General features: G+C 43.3%; 1 non-coding gene and 1 pseudogene across 1 annotated transcript; one reads left to right on the top strand and one right to left on the bottom strand.

Moving 5' to 3' along the window:
* Window positions 1–10,663: 10,663 nt before the first annotated feature.
* Window positions 10,664–10,842, bottom strand: LOC134993290 (U1 spliceosomal RNA; annotated as a pseudogene).
* A 9,284-nt stretch (window positions 10,843–20,126) lies between these two features.
* On the top strand, window positions 20,127–20,200 carry TRNAN-AUU (transfer RNA asparagine (anticodon AUU)). The gene has a single exon. It is a non-coding gene; the product is annotated as a tRNA-Asn (tRNA).
* Window positions 20,201–25,113: the final 4,913 nt, after the last annotated feature.

The raw sequence follows: 25,113 nt of genomic DNA, 5'->3' as shown, positions 1-25,113 counted from the left end.
CCGCGCGTGTTCGTACATGTGTGTCAGGTGCCGCACGTGTATGTGTGTGTGTGTGTGTTAAATTCCGCGTGTGTACGTACGTATGTGTGTGCCTGGAGCCGCGCGTGTACATACATGTGTGTGTGTGTCAGGTGCTGTACGTGTATGTGTGTGTCTCAGGTGCTGCACGTGTATATGTGTGTATCTCAGGTGCTGCATTTGTATGCGTCAGCTGCCACGTGGGTGTCAGGTGTTGAGCGTGTATGTGTTTGTGTCGCATCTGTATGTGTGTGACTGTCAGGTGCTGCACGTGTATGTGTGTGTCAGGTGCTGCATGTATATATGTGTGTGTTAGGTGCTGTTCATGTATGTGGGAGTGGCAGGTGCTACATGTGTATATATGTGTGAGTGGCAGGTGCTGCGTGTGTATACGAGTGTGTGTGAGGTGCTGCGAGTGTATGTGTGTGTTAGGTGCTCTGAGTGTATATGATTGTGTGTCAGGTGCTGTGCGTGTGTGCGTTAAATGCCACATGTATGTATGTATGTGTGTCAGGTGCTGCGTGTGTGTGTGGGTGTGTCAGGTGCTGCATGTCTGTGTGTGTGAGTGTGTCAGGTGCTGCATGTGTGTGTGTGTGTCTGTCAGGTGCTGCATGTGTGTGTCAGGTGCTGCATGTCTGCGTGTGTGTCAGGCGCTGCATGTCTGTGTCAGGTGCTGCGTGTGTGTGTGTCAGGTGCTGTGTGTGTGTGTGTGTCAGGTGCTGCGTATGTGTGTGTGTGTCAGGTGCTGCATGTCTGTGTCAGGTGCTGCGTGTCTGCGTGTGTGTGTCAGGTGCTGCGTGTCTGCGTGTGTGTGTCAGGTGCTGCGTGTCTGCGTGTGTGTGTCAGGTGCTGCGTGTGTGTGTGTGTGTGTGTCAGGTGCTGCGTGTCTGCGTGTGTGTGTCAGGCGCTGCATGTCTGTGTGTCAGGTGCTGCGTGTGTGTGTGTCAGGTGCTGTGTGTGTGTGTCAGGTGCTGCGTGCCGTGTGCGTGTGTCAGGTGCGTGAGTGTGCGTGTGTCAGGTGCGTGAGTGTGTGTGTGTCAGGTGCGTGAGTGTGTGTGTGTGTCAGGTGCGTGAGTGTGTGTGTCAGGTGCGTGAGTGTGTGTGTGTCAGGCGCTGCGTGTCTGTGTGTGTCAGGCGCTGCGTGTCTGTGTGTGTAAGGCGCTGCGTGTGAGTGTGTGCGTGTGTGTCAGGTCCGTGTGAGTGTCAGGTGCTGCGTCTGTGTGTGTGTGTCAGGTGCTGCATGTGTGCGTGTGTGTCAGGCGCTGCGTGTGCGTGTGTCAGGCGCTGCAGGGAGGGCGGGGGGGACGGACAGCAGGGAGGGCGGGGGGGGGACGGACACACAGCAGGGAGGGCGGGGGGAGAACGGACACACAGCAGAGAGGAGGAGGGGGGGTGGCCGGACACAGCGGGAGGAGGGGGGTGGCCGGACACAGCGGGAGGAGGGGGGGTGGCCGGACACAGCGGGAGGAGGGGGGGTGGCCGGACACAGCGGGAGGGGGGGGTGGCCGGACACAGCGGGAGGGGGGGTGGACGGACACAGCGGGAGGGGGGGGGGCCGGACACAGCGGGAGGAGGGGAGGGTGGCCGGACACAGCGGGAGGAGGGGAGGGTGGCCGGACACAGCGGGAGGAGGGGAGGGTGGCCGGACACACAGCAGGGAGGGCGCGGGGGGTAACACACTGCAGGGAGGAGGGGGGGGGACACACAGCAGGGAGGGCAAGGGGGGGGGGCGACGGACACACAGCAGGGGGGGGGGAGGGAGACGGACACACAGCAGGGAGGGCGAGAGGGGGAGGGGGGGGTGACTGGTGACCATAGAGACCTTGATAAATACCGCATACTGCAGGGAGGGAGGGCCGGACACAGCGGGAGGAGGAGGAGGGAGGAGTGGCCGGACACAGCTGCCCGAGGCGCCTCCTACTGCCAGCCGCACCACAGACGCGGGGAGGAGACGCAGGCAGCCACCAGGGAAGGTCCGGCGGGCGGCCGGGCACACAGCGGGCGAGCGGGCGGGCGAGCGAGCGGGCGGGCGGGTGGGAGGGGAGGGTGGCCGGGCGGGCGGGAGGGGAGGGTGGCCGGACACGCGGGGGAGAAGTGGAAGCTGGGTACACAGCGGTGGGCTGCCTGACAGAACTCACCCAGTGCTACGATCTCCTCCCGCTTCATGGACCTCAATGAACTCACACGCCGGGAACCGCTGGCTGTCCTCCTGCAGCTCCACGTGACTCCTTCCCGCTCTGTCTCCTCGTGCCCAACTGCCAGAGCTACTCTCTGTACACCCCCTGCTGGCGGTCACTGCGCAGGCGCAACAAATTGAAATGCCCTATCTCTATAATGGGGCATATTTCTCTTAATTAAAAAAACCCTATAACTTTCTGAAAAACCACAACCCCAAAAGGCACTACACTGGGGCATACTCTATCTAGTAAAACAAACCCCAAGTCTTAATTCGTCCTCTATCCTGAGTTATGCCTTCCCAAAAAAATCTTCATTCACTCTATGGGAAAACGTTGTCAAAAAGCCACAGAGGGAGTGGCAGAAAAAAACTGACAGTTGGAACTTTAGCTTACTCCCAATTCCTCATTTTTTATTATTTTGCCCTGAAATTTGTCCTGCAGCAGCGGGTGACGATTCTACGCGTCCATGCCAAATTTCAGCTCAGTACGTCCAATCAGTTTTGAGGTGTAGCCCCTCAAACACCATGCCCCCATCTCAGAAGTTCCCTATGGGAGAATTCCGTTTGTTCGATTCAGCCTTAATATAAGGGCACGACCGTGCCCTTATAATTGACAGTATTGTTTTCTTTCAAAAATCCACTTAATTTTCTTTACCCGATTATTAAAATGGTAATTGACAAAAACAAACTACATTGTCACCAGAAGAGCAATACAAAATGTACAAGTGATATATTAAAATCATCTTTCCAGCTTGAATTTCAATGATGCATTGGGGCAACGATTTTGTGAGAAACATCTTCACCCTTAAATAAAGATTTTCTTAATTCCTTACCTGTGTGCTAATTAGATATCACCTTGTTTTCACATTAAACAGACTTCCACATGAGAAAACAGCAAAGATGCAGTGGCGTTAATGTTTCCTGGTGTCAACCTGTATTATTTCCGTAGATATTGAAATGAGGATGCATCTTGCTGCCTTTCCAATGAAAAAAAAAAACAAAGAACCTAGGCGCTAATTTTTACGGGAAAATTAAATATATTTATATATATATATATAAATATATACACATGCAAATATGCACATGTATATCCAGTTTAATCGTATCTCTTTAGTTCCCGTTCGCTGCTGCAAACAAACTTCTGTATGTTTGTAATTGTATATAAGAAATAGGAAAAAGATACAGCAGCGCCTGGGATCAACAGAGCATACAATATAGCACAATTAGTCAATTAATTACACATGCAAATATAAGTCACCGAGTGTCAAATCAATCCAACCCAATCAATAATGCACATAAAATGTTTTAATATAACACAATAGAATTGTATTTAAAATATACTGTGCACAGTATTAAATTGGAAAGATGCTTTGAAAAAGCCAAAAGAGAGAACATATAAAACATAAACATAAAAATGTGTCCACTATTGAACACAGTAGTATAGCATGTATAATATCACAGACCTGTCTCAGTTAGAAAATGTGATCATTAAGAAACACTGTTGCGCAATTTAACTTGAAACAATGACTATGAGAACAGTGTATAGTCCTCAACAATGTATAGTAATAAGTAAGTTCGGACAGATATCTCAGTTCATCAAGTCCATATATATAAATAATAATAATGAGTAATGTTCTTGTTAAATGATGTTCATGCAGAGGAAAAATAAATATGAATACTTGTTCTCTGAAACATATACGTGTGGCGTCCCACCGTATTGTTACCTGGTGAGTAATAAAAATGGAACCGATGGTCAGATTAACCACAATAGCCTTTCCAATGAAGCAAGTTTAATTTAGTAATAGGTGAAAAACCATCCCTACAAAGATGTTAATCAGATACTTGGCTTTGTGGACACTTTTCAGAGAACAAATTTGTTATCATAAAAATAAAGCCAGAAAATGAAGAGCTGTTTAATCACTCAATTGGATTTTTCTGCCAGCATTTTTCTTTTTCTCTGCAACCCACTGCTAAATTGTGCTTCCTAGCTGTTTTTTTATAAAATCACTTAATCAAATCTAACTCTGATTACATCAGAGAAGGCCAGGTACCCTACACCATAAGAGGGGGTTTGCAATTTTGACTTGTCTACTTAAATATCACCAAAATCTGATCACAAGGTCAATTACGTCCCTGGGTGGGATTGAACCACCAACCTTTTGATTAATAGCTGAACACACTAACCGATTGCGCCACAGAGACACTTTGCAAAAACTATATACTGACAAAGACTAATAAGCATTCATCTAGAACGTTTCCTAGAAAAACTTTAAAAAGTCAATAATCTGGAGAGTTTTTGTAAGATGTTTCTTCCAGCAACCAATGAAGAAACACATTGGTACTTTCGCATGATGAGTGAGTGCTTCAGGATCTCTTGCACTAACATGTGCAGCAGAGTACTGCAATGGAAGCATGCTGGGCCCATAACCCAGAGGTAGGCAGATTGAAACTATCCTTTGCTATATGCATTTTTTTTTTGTTCATTAAAGTAATCCAAAACTGGGATTGATATTTTAGCTTTTATTTTTACTTAAAGTACAATAACTTTTACCATTTTAATTTGTTTTAATAGTATATTGACAGTATTGTTTTCTTTCAAAAATCCACTTAATTTTCTTTACCCTATTATTAAAATGGTAATTGACAAAAACAAACTACATTGTCACCAGAAGAGCAATACAAAATGTACAAGTGATATATTAAAATCATCTTTCCAGCTTGAATTTCAATGATGCATTGGGGCAACAATTTTGTGAGAAACATCTTCACCCTTAAATAAAGATTTTCTTAATTCCTTACCTGTGTGCTAATTAGATATCACCTTGTTTTCACATTAAACAGACTTCCACATGAGAAAGCAGCAAGGATGCAGTGGCGTTAATGTTTCCTGGTGTCAACCTGTATTATTTCAGTAGATATTGAAATGAGGATGCATCTTGCTGCCTTTCCAATGAAGCAAGTTTAATTTAGTAATAGGTGAAAAACCATCCCTACAAATATGTTAATCAGATACTTGGCTTTGTGGACACTTTTCAGAGAACAAATTAGTTAGCATAAAAATAAAGCCAGAAAATGAAGAGCTGTTTAATCACTCAATTGGATTTTTCTGCCAGCATATTTCTTTTTCTCTGCAACCCACTGCTAAATTGTGCTTCCTAGCTGTTTTTATAAAATCACTGAATCAAATCTAACTCTGATTACATCAGAGAAGGCCAGGTACCCTACACCATAACAGGGGGTTTGAAATTTTGACTTGTCTACTTAAAGATCACCAAAATCTGATAACAAGGTCAATTAAGTCCCTGGGTGGAATTGAACCACCAACCTTTTGGTTAATAGCCTTACACACTAACTGATTGCGCCACAGCAACACTTTGCAAAAGTAGTTACTGACAAAGGCTAATAAGCATTCATCTAGAACGATTCCTAGAAACATTTTAAAAAGTCAATAATGTGGAGAGTTTTTGTAAGATGTTTCTTCCATCAACCAATGAAGAAACACATTGGTACTTTCCCATGATGAGTGAGTGCTTCAGGATCTCTTGCACTTACATGTGCAGCAGAGTACTGTAATGGAAGCATGCTGGGTCCATAACCCAGAGGTAGGCAGATTGAAACTATCCTCTGCTATATGCATTTTTTTTTGTTAATTAAAGTAATCCAAAACTGGGATTGATATTTTTGCTCTTTTATTTTTACTTAAAGTACAATAACTTTTACCATTTTAATTTGTTTTAATAGTATATTGACAGTATTGTTTTCTTTCAAAAATCCAATTAATTTTCTTTACCCGATTATTAAAATGGTAATTGACAAAAGCAAACTACATTGTCACCAGAAGAGCAATACAAAATGTACAAGTGATATATTAAAATCATCTTTCCAGCTTGAATTTCAATGATGCATTGGGGCAACGATTTTGTGAGAAACATCTTCACCCTTAAATAAAGATTTTCTTAATTCCTTACCTGTGTGCTAATTAGATATCTCCTTGATTTCACATTAAACAGACTTCCACATGAGAAAGCAGCAAGGATGCAGTGGTGTTGATGTTTCCTGGTGTCAACCTGTATTATTTCAGTAGATATTGAAATGAGGATGCATCTTGCTGCCTTTCCAATTAAGCAAGTTTAATTTAGTAATAGGTGAAAAACCATCCCTACAAAGATGTTAATCAGATACTTGGCTTTGTGGACACTTTTCAGAGAACAAATTTGTTAGCATAAAAATAAAGCCAGAAAATGAAGAGCTGTTTAATCACTCAATTGGATTTTTTTGCCAGCATATTTCTTTTTCTCTGCAACCCACTGCTAAATTGTGCTTCCTAGCTGTTTTTATAAAATCACTGAATCAAATCTAACTCTGATTACATCAGAGAAGGCCAGGTACCCTACACCATAACAGGGGTTTTTGAAATTTTGACTTGTCTACTTAAAGATCAACAAAATCTGATAACAAGGTCAATTACGTCCCTGGGTGGGATTGAACCACCAACCTTTTGGTTAATTGCCGTACACACTAACTGATTGCGCCACAGCGATACTTTTCAAAAGTACATACTGACAAAGGCTAATAAGCATTCATCTAGAACGTTTCCTATAAAAACTTTAAATAGTCAATAATCTGGAGAGTTTTTGTATGATGTTTCTTCCATCAACCAATGAAGAAACACATTGGTACTTTCCCATGATGAGTGAGTGCTTCAGGATCTCTTGCACTTACATGTGCAGCAGAGTACTGTAATGGAAGCATGCTGGGTCCATAACCCAGAGGTAGGCAGATTGAAACTATCCTCTGCTATATGCATTTTTTTTGTTAATTAAAGTAATCCAAAACTGGGATTGACATTTTTGCTCTTTTATTTTTACTTAAAGTACAATAACTTTTACCATTTTAATTTGTTTTAATAGTATATTGACAGTATTGTTTTCTTTCAAAAATCCAATTAATTTTCTTTACCCGATTATTAAAATGGTAATTGACAAAAACAAACTACATTGTCACCAGAAGAGCAATACAAAATGTACAAGTGATATATTAAAATCATCTTTCCAGCTTGAATTTCAATGATGCATTGGGGCAACGATTTTGTGAGAAACATCTTCACCCTTAAATAAAGAATTTTCTTAATTCCTTACCTGTGTGCTAATTAGATATCACCTTGTTTTCACATTAAACAGACTTCCACATGAGAAAACAGCAAAGATGCAGTGGCGTTAATGTTTCCTGGTGTCAACCTGTATTATTTCCGTAGATACTGAAATGAGGATGCATCTTGCTGCCTTTCCAATGAAGCAAGTTTAATTTAGTAATAGGTGAAAAACCATCCCTACAAAGATGTTAATCAGATACTTGGCTTTGTGGACACTTTTCAGAGAACAAATTTGTTATCATAAAAATAAAGCCAGAAAATGAAGAGCTGTTTAATCACTCAATTGGATTTTTCTGCCAGCATTTTTCTTTTTCTCTGCAACCCACTGCTAAATTGTGCTTCCTAGCTGTTTTTTTATAAAATCACTTAATCAAATCTAACTCTGATTACATCAGAGAAGGCCAGGTACCCTACACCATAAGAGGGGGTTTGCAATTTTGACTTGTCTACTTAAATATCACCAAAATCTGATCACAAGGTCAATTACGTCCCTGGGTGGGATTAAACCACCAACCTTTTGATTAATAGCTGAACACACTAACCGATTGCGCCACAGAGACACGTTGCAAAAAGTACATACTGACAAAGACTAATAAGCATTCATCTAGAACGTTTCCTAGAAAAACTTTAAAAAGTCAATAATCTGGAGAGTTTTTGTAAGATGTTTCTTCCAGCAACCAATGAAGAAACACATTGGTACTTTCGCATGATGAGTGAGTGCTTCAGGATCTCTTGCACTTACATGTGTAGCAGAGTACTGCACTGGAAGCATGCTGGGCCCATAACCCAGAGGTAGGCAGATTGAAACTATCCTTTGCTATATGCATTTTTTTTTGTTCATTAAAGTAATCCAAAACTGGGATTGATATTTTAGCTTTTAGTTTTACTTAAAGTACAATAACTTTTACCATTTTAATTTGTTTTAATAGTATATTGACAGTATTGTTTTCTTTCAAAAATCCAATTAATTTTCTTTACCCGATTATTAAAATGGTAATTGACAAAAACAAACTACATTGTCACCAGAAGAGCAATACAAAATGTACAAGTGATATATTAAAATCATCTTTCCAGCTTGAATTTCAATGACGCATTGGGGCAACGATTTTGTGAGAAACATCTTCACCCTTAAATAAAGATTTTCTTAATTCCTTACCTGTGTGCTAATTAGATATCACCTTGTTTTCACATTAAACAGACTTCCATATGAGAAAACAGCAAAGATGCAGTGGCTTGGATTTTTGAAAGAAAACAATACTGTCAATATACTATTAAAACAAATTAAAATGGTAAAAGTTATTGTACTTTAAGTAAAAATAAAAGCTAAAATATCAATCCCAGTTTTGGATTACTTTAATGAACAAAAAAATAATGCATATAGCAAAGGATAGTTTCAATCTGCCTACCTCTGGGTTATGGGCCCAGCATGCTTCCATTGCAGTACTCTGCTGCACATGTAAGTGCAAGAGATCCTGAAGCACTCACTCATCATGCGAAAGTACCAATGTGTTTCTTCATTGGTTGCTGGAAGAAACATCTTACAAAAACTCTCCAGATTATTGACTTTTTAAAGTTTTTCTAGGAAACGTTCTAGATGAATGCTTATTAGTCTTTGTCAGTATGTACTTTTTGCAAAGTGTCTCTGTGGCGCAATTGGTTAGTGTGTTCAGCTATTTATCAAAAGGTTGGTGGTTCAATCCCACCCAGGGACGTAATTGACCTTGTGATCAGATTTTGGTGATATTTAAGTAGACAAGTCAAAATTGCAAACCCCCTCTTATGGTGTAGGGTACCTGGCCTTCTCTGATGTAATCAGAGTTAGATCTGATTAAGTGATTTTATAAAAAAAAACAGCTAGGAAGCACAATTTAGCAGTGGGTTGCAGAGAAAAAGAAAAATGCTGGCAGAAAAATCCAATTGAGTGATTAAACAGCTCTTCATTTTCTGGCTTTATTTTTATGATAACAAATTTGTTCTCAGAAAAGTGTCCACAAAGCCAAGTATCTGATTAACATCTTTGTAGGGATGGTTTTTCACCTATTACTAAATTAAACTTGCTTCATTGGAAAGGCAGCAAGATGCATCCTCATTTCAATATCTACGGAAATAATACAGGTTGACACCAGGAAACATTAACGCCACTGCATCTTTGCTGTTTTCTCATGTGGAAGTCTGTTTAATGTGAAAACAAGGTGATATCTAATTAGCACACAGGTAAGGAATTAAGAAAATCTTTATTTAAGGGTGAAGATGTTTCTCACAAAATCGTTGCCCCAATGCATCATTGAAATTCAAGCTGGAAAGATGATTTTAATATATCACTTGTACATTTTGTATTGCTCTTCTGGTGACAATGTAGTTTGTTTTTGTCAATTACCATTTTAATAATCGGGTAAAGAAAATTAATTGGATTTTTGAAAGAAAACAATACTGTCAATATACTATTAAAACAAATTAAAATGGTAAAAGTTATTGTACTTTAAGTAAAAATAAAAGAGCAAAAATATCAATCCCAGTTTTGGATTACTTTAATTAACAAAAAAAAATGCATATAGCAGAGGATAGTTTCAATCTGCCTACCTCTGGGTTATGGACCCAGCATGCTTCCATTACAGTACTCTGCTGCACATGTAAGTGCAAGAGATCCTGAAGCACTCACTCATCATGGGAAAGTACCAATGTGTTTCTTCATTGGTTGATGGAAGAAACATCTTACAAAAACTCTCCACATTATTGACTTTTTAAAATGTTTCTAGGAATCGTTCTAGATGAATGCTTATTAGCCTTTGTCAGTATGGACTTTTGCAAAGTGTTGCTGTGGCGCAATCAGTTAGTGTGTAAGGCTATTAACCAAAAGGTTGGTGGTTCTATCCCACCCAGGGACTTAATTGACCTTGTTATCAGATTTTGGTGATCTTTAAGTAGACAAGTCAAAATTTCAAACCCCCTGTTATGGTGTAGGGTACCTGGCCTTCTCTGATGTAATCAGAGTTAGATTTGATTCAGTGAATTTATAAAAACAGCTAGGAAGCACAATTTAGCAGTGGGTTGCAGAGAAAAAGAAATATGCTGGCAGAAAAATCCAATTGAGTGATTAAACAGCTCTTCATTTTCTGGCTTTATTTTATGCTAACAAATTTGTGCTCTGAAAAGTGTCCACAAAGCCAAGTATCTGATTAACACCTTTGTAGGGATGGTTTTTCACCTATTATTAAATTAAACTTGCTTCATTGGAAAGGCAGCAAGTGATGTCATCCAAGCAGTGGGTCAAAGTTGGCTTCAAACCTCGTCTGCTTATGAAAAGAGAAAAGGGGTATGCAGGGCATGGCGGCCTTTTGCGGTGCTTGGATGACCCCTAGTTCGCATTAAATAATGCAGTCGAGTTTCCCACATTTGGGGAAATCACAGGGGTCAGCATACCAAGAATGCAATGAATGAAACGCTCCCTGGGAGAACAGTCTTCATGACCATGGTATCTCCTATGCAAAATAAGTATGATTTGGGATAGGGCTGGGGAGGGCCTCTGCTCAGGCACATCTCTGTCAAGTAAAGGAGATTCAACTGAGGCAGCACAAGGGAACTCTCATCTGGGGACAACAACTGCAGGGAGAACACATATTCTCAGATGAACATGGGAGGGCAGAAGGCTGCCTAATACTGAAGCACCCCCAAACAACAAACCAAATGCAACAACTAGTGCAAGCATTCCTGGGGGAAGGCCTGCAGCAGATGGATTTGCATATGGCGATGTCATCCAAGCAGTGGGTCAAAGTTGGCTTCAACCCTCGTCTGCATATGAAAAGAGAAAAGGGGCGTGCAGGGCATGGCGGCCTTTTGCGGCACTTGGATGACCCCTAGTTCACATTTCTTGCAGCAGCTGGGCACTGTAACAGCTCCAGAGCTGCTCTGTAAGGCAAGTAAAAGGGTGTGGGCCCTGCAGCACTACCTGTAGTTCGCATTGTGCGAGACCCCTAGTTCGCATTAAACACCCCCACCCTCCTTCGGTGTGGGGCTCATGTTGGCCATGCCCCAGCCCCTGAAGCATTCACGCTGATTTCTTGCAGCAGCTGGGCACTGTAACAGCTCAAGAGCTGCTCTGTAAGGCAAGTAAAAGGGTGTGGGCCCTGCAGCACTACCTGTAGTTTGCATTGTGCTTTGGAAGGCACAAAGTAAGCAGAGGGGAGGAGAAGTCAGGATAGTGCACAAGGGTATAGACGGGAGGGGCTCAAGAAAAAAGAAGTGGAAACAGACAGCAAACTAGGCTTCCAATGCACAATGCAAACTACAGGTAGTGCTGCAGGGCCCACACCCTTTTACTTGCCTTACAGAGCAGCTCTGGAGCTGTTTAATCACTCAATTGGATTTTTCTGCCAGCATAATTTTTCTCTTACGTCCTAGAGGATGCTGGGGACTCCGTAAGGACCATGGGGGATAGACGGGCTCCGCAGGAGACATGGGCACTTTAAGAAAGACTTTAGATCTGGGTGTGCACTGGCTCCTCCCTCTATGCCCCTCCTCCAGACCTCAGTTTACTACTGTGCCCAGAGGAGACTGGGTGCTTTTCAGGGAGCTCTCCTGAGTTTCCTGACAGAAAGTATATTTGTTAGATTTTTTTATTTTCAGGGAGCCTGCTGGCAACAGACTCTCTGCATCGAGGGGCGGAGGGGAGAGATGCACACCTACTTCTGTGAGTTGATAGGCTCTGCTTCTTAGGCTACTGTACAGCATTAGCTCCAGAGGGATCGGTACGCAGGTCTCACCCTCGCCGTCCGTCCCAGCGCCGCGCCGCCGTCCCCCTCGCAGAGCCGGAAGATAGAAGCCGGGTGAGTATGAGAAGAAAAGAAGACTTCAGAGGCGGCGGAAGACTTCATGATCTTCACTGAGGTAACGCACAGCAGTAAAGCTGTGCTCCATTGCTCCCATACACCTCTCACACGGCAGTCAGTGTAAGGGTGAAGGGCGCAGGGGGGACGCCCTGGGCAGCAATATAGACCTCTCTTTGGCAAATTAAATATATATGCAGCTAGGCACTGTATATATATATATAAGAGCCCCCGCCATTTTTTTACTATATTTGAGCGGGACAGAAGCCCGTCGCTGAGGGGGTGGGGCTTCTCCCTCAGCACTCACCAGCGCCATTTTCTCCACGGCACCGCTGAGGGGAAGCTCCACGGACTCTCCCCTGCTTATACCACGGTAGAAAGAGGGTCTTAAAGAAGAGGGGGGCACATAATTAGGCGGATATATATATGGAAATACAGCGCTACTGGGTAAACATAAAATTATTGTGTTTTTTTCCTGGGTCATATAGCGCTGGGGTGTGTGCTGGCATACTCTCTCTCTCTGTCTCTCCAAAGGGCCTTGTTGGGGAACTGTCCTCAGATAAGAGGATTCCCTGAGTGTATGGTGTGTCGGTACACGTGTGTCAACATGTCTGAGGTAGAAGGCTCTCCTAGAGAGGAGCAGGAGCAAATTAATGTGGTGTCTCCATCGACAACGCCGACACCTGACTGGATGGATATGTGGAATGTTTTAAGTGCTAATGTAAACTTATTACACAAGAGATTAGACAAAGCTGAAGCTAGGGAACAGTCAGGGAGTCAACCCATGCCTGTCCCTATGTCGCAGGGACCTTCGGGTCTCAAAAGCGCCCACTATCCCAAATAGTTGACACAGATACCGACACGGATTCTGACTCCAGTGTCGACTACTATGATGCAAAGTTGCAGCCAAAATTGGCTAAATGTATTCGATATATGATTATTGCACTAAAAGATGTTTTGCACATCACAGAGTCCCCTGTCCCTGACACGAGGGTACACATGTATAAGGGAAAGAAACCTGAGATAACCTTTCCCCCCTCACATGAGTTGAACGAATTATGTGAAAAAGCTTGGGAATCTCCAGACAAAAAGCTGCAGATTCCCAAAAGGATTCTTATGGCGTATCCTTTCCCGCCAATGGACAGGATACGGTGGGAATCCTCCCCTAGGGTGGATAAAGCATTGACACGCTTATCCAAAAAGGTAGCGCTGCCATCCCAGGATACGGCTACCATCAGGGACCCTGCTGACCGCAAGCAGGAGGTTACCCTAAAGTCCATTTACACACATTCTGGTACCTTACTCAGACCGGCAATTGCGTCGGCCGGGGTTGTAGCGCGGTGGCAGCATGGACAGATACCTTATCAGCAGAGATTGAGACCCTAGATAAGGATGCTATGTTATTGACCATAGGGCATATAAAAGATGCTGTCCTATATATGAGAGATGCTCAAAGTGACATTAGTCTACTGGGTTCTAGAATAAACGCTATGTCGATTTCTGCTAGATGAGTCCTATGGACCCGGCAATGGACAGGTGATGCCGACTCAAAAAGGCATATGGAGGTTTTACCTTACAGGGGTGAGGAATTGTTTGGGGAAGGTCTCTCGGACCTAGTCTCCACAGCTACAGCTGGTAAATCAAATTTTTTGCCTTATATTCCCTCACAGCCTAAGAAAGCACCACATTATCAAATGCAGTCCTTTCGATCACAGAGAAACAAGAAAGTACGAGGTGCGTCGTTTCTTGCCAGAGGTAAGGGCAGAGGGAAGAAGCTGCACAACACAGCTAGTTCCCAGGAACAGAAGTCCTCCCCGGCCTCTACAAAATCCACTGCATGACGCTGGGGCTCCGCTAAAGGAGTCCGCCCAGTTGGGGGCACGTCTTCGAGTTTTCAGCCACATCTGGGTTCATTCGCAGGTGGATCCCTAGGCAATAGAAATTGTTTCTCAGGGTTACAAGCTGAAATTCGAAGAGGTGCCTCCTCGCCGGTTTTTCAAATCGGCCCTACCATCTTCTCCCCAGGAAAGGGAGATAGTGTTAAATGCAATTCACAAATTGTATCTTCAACAGGTGGTGGTCAAGGTTCCCCTGCTTCAACAAGGAAAGGGAAATTATTCGACCCTGTTTGTAGTCCCAAAACCGGACGGTTTGGTCAGACCCATATTAAATTTAAAATCCCTGAACCTATACTTGAAAAGGTTCAAGTTCAAGATGGAATCGCTAAGAGCGGTCATCGCCAGCCTAGAAGGGGGGGATTTTATGATATCTCTGGACATAAAGGATGCATACCTTCATGTACTCATTTATCCACCTCATCAGGCGTACCTAAGATTTGCGGTACAGTATTGTCATTACCAATTTCAGACGTTGCCGTTTGGTCTCTCCAGAATTTTCTCCAAGAATTTTCACCAAGGTAATGACGGAAATTATGGTGCTCCTGCGAAAGCAAAGTGTCACAATTATCCCGTACTTGAACGATCTCCTCATAAAAGCGAGATCAAGAGAGCAGTTGCTGAACAGCGTATAACTTTCACTGAAGGTGTTACAGCAACACGGCTGGATTCTCAATATCCCGAAGTCGCAGTTGGTTCCTACGACTCGTCTGACTTTGCTTGGGCATTATTCTGGATACGGACCAGAAAAGGGTTTATCTTCCGATAGAAAAGGCCCAGGAACTCATGACTCTGGTCAGGAACCTATTGAAACCAAAACAGGTGTCAGTGCATCACTGCACTCGAGTCCTGGGAATGATGGTGGCATCATACGAGGCCATTCCCTTCGGCAGGTTCTATGCGAGGATCTTGCAATGGGACCTACTGGACAAGTGGTCCGGGTCACATCTACAGATTCATCAGTTGATCACCCTGTCCCCCAGGGCCAGGGTATCTCTCCTGTGGTGGCTGCAGAGTGCTCACCTTCTAGAGGGCCGCAGGTTCGGCATTCAGGACTGGATCCTGGTGACCACGAACGCGAGCCTCCGAGGTTGGGGAGCAGCCACACAGGGAAGAAATTTCCAAGGTCTTTGGTCAAGTCAGGAGACTTGTCTTCACATCAACATCCTGGAGCTAAGGGCCATATACAACGCCCTATGTCAAGCGGAGACCTTACTTCGCGACCAACCAGTTCTGATCCAGTCAGACAACGTCACCGCAGTAGTTCATGTAAACCGCCAAGGCGGCACAAGGAGCAGAGTGGCGATGGCGGAAGCCACCAGAATTCTTCGCTGGACGGAGAATCATGTAAGCGCACTGTCAGCAGTGTTCATTCCGGGAGTGGACAACTGGGAAGCAGACTTCCTCAGCAGACACAACCTACATCCAGGAGAGTGGGGACTCCATCAGGAAGTCTTCGCACAGATTGCAAGTCGGTGGGGATTGTTCCAGATAGACATGATGGCGTCCCGCCTCAACAAAAAGCTACAGAGGTATTGCACCAGGTCAAGAGACCCTCAGGCAGTAGCTGTAGACGCCCTAGTGACACCGTGGGTGTTCCGGTCGGTCTATGTATTTCCTCCTCTACCTCTCATACCCAAGGTGTTGATAATAGTAAGAAAAAGAGGAGTAAGAACAATTCTCATTGTTTCAGATTGGCCGCGAAGGACCTGGTATCCAGATCTGCAGGAAATGCTCACAGAAGATCCGTGGCCACTTCCTCTAAGACAGGACCTGTTGCAACAGGGGCCCTGTCTGTTCCAAGACTTACCGCGGCTGCGTTTGACGGCATGGCGGTTGAACGCCGGATCCTAGCGGAAAAGGGTATTCCAGATGAGGTCATTCCTACGCTAATAAAGGCTAGGAAGGACGTGACATCTAAACATTATCACTGTATATGGCGAAAATATGTTTCTTGGTGTGAGGCCAGGAATGCTCATACGGAAGAATTCCACCTGGGCCACTTCCTTCACTTCCTACAAACTGGAGTGAATTTGGGCCTAAAATTAGGCTCTATTAAGGTTCAGATTTTGGCCTTATCCATTTTCTTTCAAAAGGAATTGGCCTCTCTTCCTAAAGTAAGTACAAACTTTTGTGAAGGGAGTACTGCATATTCAGCCTCCTTTTGTACCTCCGGTGGTCCCTTGGGACCTTAACGTGGTGTTAAGGTTATGGTTTGAACCACTTAAAATGGTGGAGTTTAAATATCTCACTTGGAAGGTGGTCATGTTATTAGCCTTGGCTTCCGCTAGGCGAGTGTCGGAATTAGCAGCTTTATCACATAAAATCCCCTATCTGGTTTTCCATATGGATAGAGCGGAATTGCAGACCCGTCCTCAATTCCTGCTAATAGTGGACTCATCCTTTCATATGAACCAACCTATCGTGATGCCTGTGGCTACGCGTGACTTGGAGGATTCCGAGTCCCTTGATGTGGTCAGGGCTTTGAAAATTTACGTGGCCAGAACGGCTAGAGTCAGAAAAACAGAAGCACTGTTTGTCCTGTATGCAGCCAACAAGATTGGCACCCCTGCTTCAAAGCAGACTATTGCTCTCTGGATCTGTAACACGATTCAGCAGGCGCATTCTATGGCGGGATTGCCGTTGCCTAATTCAGTCAAGGCCCATTCCACTAGGAAGGTGGGCTCTTCTTGGGCAGCTGCCCGAGGGGTCTCGGCACTACAGCTGTGCCGAGCTGCTACTTGGTCGGGTTCAAACACCTTTGCAAAGTTCTATAAGTTTGATACCCTGGCTGAGGAGGACCTCCTGTTTGCTCAATCGGTGCTGCAGAGTCATCCGCAGGAGCCCGTTTGGGAGCTTTGGTATAATCCCCATGGTCCTTACGGAGTCCCCAGCATCCTCTAGGACGTAAGAGAAAATAAGATTTTAAACCTACCGGTAAATCTTTTTCTCGTAGTCCGTAGAGGATGCTGGGTGCCCGTCCCAAGTGCGGACTACTTCTGCAAGACTTGTATATAGTTATTGCTTACATAAGGGTTATATGTTAGTTTTCATCGGTCTTGGACTGATGCTATGTTGTTTTCATACTGTTAACTGGGTAGTATATCACAAGTTATACGGTGTGATTGGTGTGGCTGGTATGAATCTTGACCTTGGATTAACAAAAATCCTTTCCTCGTACTGTCCGTCTCCTCTGGGCACAGTTTCTCTAACTGAGGTATGGAGGAGGGGCATAGAGGGAGGAGCCAGTGCACACCCAGATCTAAAGTCTTTCTTAAAGTGCCCATGTCTGCTGCGGAGCCCGTCTATCCCCCATGGTCCTTACGGAGTCCCCATCATCCTCTACGGACTACGAGAAAAAAATTTTACCGGTAGGTTTAAAATGTTATTTTTTTCTCTGCAACCCACTGCTAAATTGTGCTTCCTAGCTGTTTTTTATAAAATCACTTAATTAAATCTAACTCTGATTATGTCAGAGAAGGCCAGGTACCCTACACCATAAGAGGGGGTTTGAAATTTTGACTTGTCTACTTAAAGATCACCAAAATCTGATCACAAGGTCAATTACATCCCTGGGTGGGATTGAACCACCAACCTTTTGGTTAATAGCCCATGTAAGTGAAAGAGATCCTGAAGCACTCACTCATCATGGGAAAGTACCAATGTGTTTCTTACAAAAATTCTCCAGATTATTGACTTTTTAAAGTTTTTCTAGGAAACGTTCTAGATGAATGCTTATTAGCCTTTGTCAGTATCTACTTTTGCAAGGTGTCTATGTGGCGCAATCGGTTAGCATGTTTGGCTTTTAACCAAAAGGTTGGTGGTTCAATCCCACCCAGGGATGTATTTGACCTTGTAATCAGATTTTGGTGATCTTTAAGTAGACAAGTCAAAATTTCAAACCCCCTCTTATGGTGTAGGGTACCTGGCCTTCTCTGATGTAATCAGAGTTAGATTTGATTAAGTGATTTTATAAAAAAACAGCTAGGAAGCACAATTTAGCAGTGGGTTGCAGAGAAAAAAAATTATGCTGGCAGAAAAGTCCAATTGAGTGACGAAACAGCTCTTCATTTTCTGATTTTATGTTTATGCTAACAAATTTGCTCTATGAAAAGTGTCCACAAAGCCAAGTCTCTGATTAACACCTTTGTAGGAATGGTTTTTCACCTATTACTGAATTAAACTTGCTTCATTGGAAAGGCAGCAAGATGCATCCTCATTTCAATGTCTACTGAAATAATACAGGTTGACACCAGGAAACATAAACGTCACTGCATCCTTGCTGCTTCCTCATGGGGAAGTCTGTTTAATGTGAAAACAAGGTGATATCTAATCAGCACACAGGTAAGGAATTAAGAAAATCTTTCTTTATGGGTGAAGATGTTTCTCACAAAATTGTTGCACCAAAGCATCATTGAATTTCAAGCTGGAAAGATGATTTTAATATATCACTTGTACATTTTGTACTGCTCTTCTGGTGACAATGTAGTTTGTTTTTGTCAATTACCATTTTAATAATAGGGTAAAGAAAATTAAGTGGATTTTTGAAAGAAAACAATACTGTCAATATACTATTAAAACAAATTAAAATGGTAAAAGTTATTGTACTTTAAGTAAAAATAAAAGAGCCAAAATATCAATCCCAGTTTTGGATTACTTTAATTAACAAAAAACAATGCATATAGCAGAGGATAGTTTCAATCTGCCTACCTCTGGGTTATGGGCCCAGCATGCTTCCGTTGCAGTACTTTGCTGCTCATGTAAGTGCAAGAGATCCTGAAGCACTCACTCATCATGGGAAAGTACCAATGTGTTTCTTACAAAAACTCTCCAGATTATTGACTTTTTAAAGTTTTTCTGGGAAACGTTCTAGATGAATGCTTATTAGCCTTTGTCAGTATATACTTTTACGAGGTGTCTCTGTGGTGCAATCGGTTAGCATGTTTGGCTATTAACCAAAAGGTTGGTGGTTCAATCCCACCCATGGATGTAATTGACCTTGTGATTAGATTTTGGTAATCTTTAAGTAGACAAGTCAAAATGTCAAACTCCCTCTTATGGTGTAGGGTACCTGGCCTTCTCTGATGTAATCAGAGTTAGATTTGATTAAGTGATTTTATAAAAAAACAGCTAGGAAGCACAATTTAGCAGTGGGTTGCAGAGAAAAAAAATTATGCTGGCAGAAAAGTCCAATTGAGTGATTAAACAGCTCTTCATTTTCTGATTTTATGTTTATGCTAACAAATTTGCTCTCTGAAAAGTGTCCACAAAGCCAAGTCTCTGATTAACACCTTTGTAGGAATGGTTTTTCACCTATTACTGAATTAAACTTGCTTCATTGGAAAGGCAGCAAGATGCATCCTCATTTCAATGTCTACTGAAATAATACAGGTTGACACCAGGAAACATAAACGTCACTGCATCCTTGCTGCTTCCTCATGGGGAAGTCTGTTTAATGTGAAAACAAGGTGATATCTAATCAGCACACAGGTAAGGAATTAAGAAAATCTTTCTTTATGGGTGAAGATGTTTCTCAAAAAATTGTTGCACCAAAGCATCATTGAAATTCAAGCTGGAAAGATGATTTTAATATATCACTTGTACATTTTGTACTGCTCTTCTGGTGACAATGTAGTTTGTTTTTGTCAATTACCATTTTAATAATAGGGTAAAGAAAATTAAGTGGATTTTTGAAAGAAAACAATACTGTCAATATACTATTAAAACAAATTAAAATGGTAAAAGTTATTGTACTTTAAGTAAAAATAAAAGAGCCAAAATATCAATCCCAGTTTTGGATTACTTTAATTAACAAAAAACAATGCATATAGCAGAAGATAGTTTCAATCTGCCTACCTCTGGGTTATGGGCCCAGCATGCTTCCGTTGCAGTACTCTGCTGCTTATGTAAGTGCAAGAGATCCTGAAGCACTCACTCATCATGGGAAAGTAGCAATGTGTTTCTTACAAAAACTCTCCAGATTATTGACTTTTTAAAGTTTTTCTAGGAAACGTTCTAGATTGATGCTTATTAGCCTTTGTCAGAATAAACTTTTACGAGGTGTCTCTGTGGTGCAATCGGTTAGCATGTTTGGCTATTAACCAAAAGGTTGGTGGTTCAATCCCATCCAGGGATGTAATTGACCTTGTGATCAGATTTTGGTGATCTTTAAGTAGACAAGTCAAAATTTCAAACCCCCTCTTATGATGTAGGGTACCTGGCCTTCTCTGATGTAATCAGAGTTAGATTTGATTAAGTGATTTTATAAAAAACAGCTAGGAAGCACAATTTAGCAGTGGGTTGCAGAGAAAAAAAAATTATGCTGGCAGAAAAGTCCAATTGAGTGATTAAACAGCTCTTCATTTTCTGACTTTATTTTTATGCTAACAAATTTGCTCTCTGAAAAGTGTCCACAAAGCCAAGTCTCTGATTAACACCTTTGTAGGAATGTTTTTTCACCTATTACTGAATTAAACTTGCTACATTGGAAAGGCAGCAAGATGCATCCTCATTTCAATGTCTACTGAAATAATACAGGTTGACACCAGGAAACATAAACGTTACTGCATCCTTGCTGCTTTCTCATGTGGAAGTCTGTTTAATGTGAAAACAAGGTAATATCTAATCAGCACACAGGTAAGGAATTAAGAAAATCTTTCTTTATGGGTGAAGATGTTTCTCACAAAATTGTTGTCCCAATGCATCATTGAAATTCAAGATGGAAGATGATTTTAATATATCACTTGTACATTTTGCATTGCTCTTCTGGTGACAATGTAGTTTGTTTTTGTCAATTACCATTTCAGTAATAGGGTAAAGAAAATTAAGTGCATTTTTTAAAGAAAACAATGCTGTCAATATACTATTAAAACAAATTAAAATGATAAAAGTTATTGTACTTTAAGTAAAAATAAAAGAGCCAAAATATCAATCCCAGTTTTTGATTACTTTAATTATAAAAAAAAAATGCACATAGCAGAGGATAGTTTCGATCAATCGACCTCTGGGTTATGGGCCTAGCATCCTTCCATTGCACTACTCTGCTGCTCATGGAAGTCCGAGAGATCCTGAAGACTAAATTGATTAAAGGCCTAAAAGTACTGGACTATAAGGAAAGACTTACTAGGCTGAATATGTATACACTAGAAAAGAGGTGCCTAAGAGGAGATATTATTAATATCTTCAAATATGTAAAGATACATAACAAAGAGTTATCAGAGGAATTATTTATTAAAAGAACACGTGGTCACTCGCTGCGACTGGAGGAAAGTTCAGAACGCAATGGAGGAAAGGGTTCTTAACTGTTAGGGCAATCAGGATGTGGAATTCCCTGCCAGGGAAGGTGGTAATGGCGGACTCTGTAATTGGATTTAAAAAAGGAATGGATACATTTCTGAATGAAAAAGCTATCCAAGGTTATAATACTTAAAATATCAACAAGGTTAATCCGGGGGTAACATGAGTTATAGTAGCTAACTAGTCATAAAACATTATTCAGCAAGTATGTAGAATCATCACAACTTAAAACAGGTTGAACACGATGGGCAATTTGCCTCTATTCAACCTCAAAAACTATGTTACTATATGTTACTATATTACTGTAGTATACAGAACACCACAATGCAATGAGCAGTGATAGTGAGCACTGATGAGGATACTAGAACTGACACTGAGCAGCAAGATGCAGCACTGGACTATTAGTAATGTACTGTAGTATGCTGAGCACCACAATGCAGCACAAGACAATGAGCAGTGATACTGAGCACTGATGAGGATACTACTGAGAACTGACACTGAGCAGGAGAGACACACTACTAGTATTACTGAGCAGCAATAAGTAACCACTGATACTGAGCACTGATATTGAGATTTCCACTGAGAGAACATAGCCACGTCCTCTCCGCTCTCTCTTCAATGCACGAGTAAAAATGGCGGCAACGTGCAGCTCTATATATAATATCCGAATCTCGCGAGAATCCGACAGCGGGATGATGACATTTTCCCTTGTTCAGGTTTTCCGAGTCTGGCGGGAACAACCGAGCCTGCCTCAGACCAGTGTAAACAACGTGGAGTTCGTGGGGAATTCGGTTCTCGGAGAACCGAACCCGCTCCTCTCTACCTTATACCCATCAATTTTTTTTATTTTCAATCTAAGCCCCTGCAGTTTTCTGTAAGCATCTGCTTCGCTATCATGATCAACAAGTCACAAGGGCAAACACTCAGGGCTTGAGGCATAGATCTTTGGACCAGCTGCTACAAGCATGGCAGAGGTGTCACTATCACTGGTGACACCCAGAGAGGTGGCGAGGGAGATTGTAATGCAGTGCGTGCAAATAAGCAGCGCAATGGTAAAAAGGAGGCATGATTTCATAGGTAGGGGCGTGGCCTGGTGGCCTGAATCTACATTTTGTTGCTCCGGGTGTCCCGGGGGTTGGGGGCTGCACCCGGGGACTAGTGTGTAAGCGGTGCTGGCTCCTGCACAGTGACAGGGCATGGCCACCCAGTATGACACCTCCCTTCTTGACCATGCTGTAATTGCAGTCGCACTGCAGTTCAGCGTGATCATAAACAATGGTGTAGCCTCCTGCTGGTGCAGACTGTATGTGCGCGCAGGAAGCCGCCACCATTTTTGTGATCACAGCGGCTGAATGTGATGTCATACAGCCGCTGTGACCACGCCCCCTGTGTCTCCTCCATTGCAGACCCCATTTTGAAGCCTTGCCCCCGCACTGCTCCATCCCTGACTTGGAAATGGAGTGTTGCTGACCCCACTCTCCCCCCCTGCCCCGATTGACAGACAGAGGCGATCGCATGCAGGCACATGCATATGCTCTTAGCAATTTTTGCAGTTGGATCGCTTATTGTGATTGCAATCCAACCTGAATCAGGCCCTATTACCAATCACAATGCGCTGCGGGCAGTACAAAATTGGGTTAATATAGGAGAAAAACCCCCAGACCTGTGCTCCTTAACTGTACCTGGTGGCTAGTGGAGCGGCTGCCCAGTAATCAGTGTCCACCCCAGTGCGCACACGGCCCACCCCCTACGGCCACGCTCCCCTTTATCAGCGGCCTCGTGATCCGGAAGGGCGGTGTGTGTGTGTGACTGACCTTAGGAAGAAACCGGAGCCTCCGCTGCAGTGACCCAGCAACCAGGGCACGGGAGTATACAGCGCCGCTGGGAGTGATGAAGCTGCAGTAAAGATGTCTATTAGACCTAGCCTGCTGCAGCCCTTGTAGATTATCATAAAACAAGTTCTTCTTTTCTTGTCAAAATTAATAGCTAAGAATAGGCTGCCTGAGGCAGGCCCCTGTTAAGTGGCCTGCTACTGAAGGCACCAACTACAAACTGAACTCCCTGTTCATGGAAGCGGGGTTATAGAGGAGGATGCGCTGAGCATCTTGGGAACAGTCAAAAGCTTTGAGCCGGTTGGTGCCTCAGATCAAGATCCTACTCTACACCCCAATGTGAATCCTTGTGGAGTCCAGTGTACCCCACAGAAGAAATTAATGTGTCACACCCATTGGCAGCAACCTAAGAATAGCTGCTGACGGGCACAATTGAGAAAGGAAGGGGGGGGGGCATTTGAATCCAGCACATAGATGCAATTCAAATATGTAATTTGTACCTTCCTATTTTAAAATATAATGGATGAACCTCACCCTGTGAGAACAATCTTCATGATCAAGAGATCTAATATGTAAAATAAGTATGAGTTGGGATAGGGCTGGGGAGGGTGGCAGCTCGGGCAGCCCCTCCCCCGTCAAGTTAAGGAGATTCAACTGAGGAAGCACAAGGGAACTCTCGTCTGGGGACAACAACTGCAGGGAGACCACATCTTTTCAGATGAACATGGGAGGGCGGAAGGCTGCCTAATACTGAAGCACCATCAAATATCAAACCATATCCAACAACTAGTACAAGCATTCCTGGGGGAAGGTCTGCAGCAGACGGATTTGCATACGGTGATGTCATCCAAGCAGTGGGCCAAAGTTGGCTGGAACCCTCATCTGCATATAAAAAGAGAAAAGGGGCATGCAGGGCATGGCGGCCTTTTGCAGTGCTTGGATGACCCCTAGTTCGCATTAAACACCCCCACCCTCCTTTGGTGTGGGGCTCATGTTGGCCATGCCCCATCCCCTGAAGCATTCATGCTGATTTCTTGCAACAGCTGGGCACTGTAACAGCTCCAGAGCTGCTCTGTAAGGCAAGTAAAAGGGTGTGGGCCCTGCAGCACCACCTGTAGTTCGCATTGTGCGTTGGAAGGCACAAAGTAAGCAGACGGGAGGAGAAGTCAGGATAGTACACAAGGGCATCCTTTTTTCTTAGTCCATAGAGGATGCTGGGGTCACATTAAGAACCATGGGGTATAGACGGGATCCGCAAGAGACATGGGCACTTTAAGACTTTCAAAGGGTGTGAACTGGCTCCTCCCTCTTTGCCCCTCCTCCAGAATCCAGTTATAGGAACTGTGCCCAGGGAGACGGACATTTCGAGGAAAGGATTTATTGTTAAACTAAGGTGAGCATCTTACCAGCTCACACCTTAAGCATGCCGCAGAACGTGGCATTCAACAGAACACAAGCCAACGGCATGAACAATTGCAGCAAAAAGCTGACCAGAACCGTAACACAACATGTGTATAACCACAAGTAATAACTGCAGACACAGTATGGACTGGGACGGGTGCCCAGCATCCTCTACGTACTAAGAGAAAAGGATTTACCGGTAGGTATTAAAATCCTATTTTCTCATACGACCTAGAGGATGCTGGGGTCACATTAAGAACCATGGGGTTATACCAAAGCTCTTGAACGGGTGGGAGAGTGCGTACGACTCTGCAGCACCGAATGACCCAACTTGAGGTTATCATCAGCCAAGGTATCAAACTTGTAAAACTCAGCAAAAGTGTTTACTAAATAGCTGCTCTGCAAAGTTGCAATGCCGAGACTCCCCGACCAGCTGCCCAGGATGAACCCACCTTTCTAGTAGAATGGGTCTTCACCTAATTCAGTAACGGCAATCCTGCCGTGGAATGAGCATGCTGAA

Source organism: Pseudophryne corroboree, unplaced genomic scaffold (genome assembly GCF_028390025.1).
Source record: "Pseudophryne corroboree isolate aPseCor3 unplaced genomic scaffold, aPseCor3.hap2 scaffold_1273, whole genome shotgun sequence".
Classification (NCBI taxonomy): Eukaryota; Metazoa; Chordata; class Amphibia; order Anura; family Myobatrachidae; genus Pseudophryne; species Pseudophryne corroboree.
The sequence above is the reverse complement of the archived record's forward strand: the minus strand, read 5'-3'. Positions and strand labels throughout refer to the sequence as shown.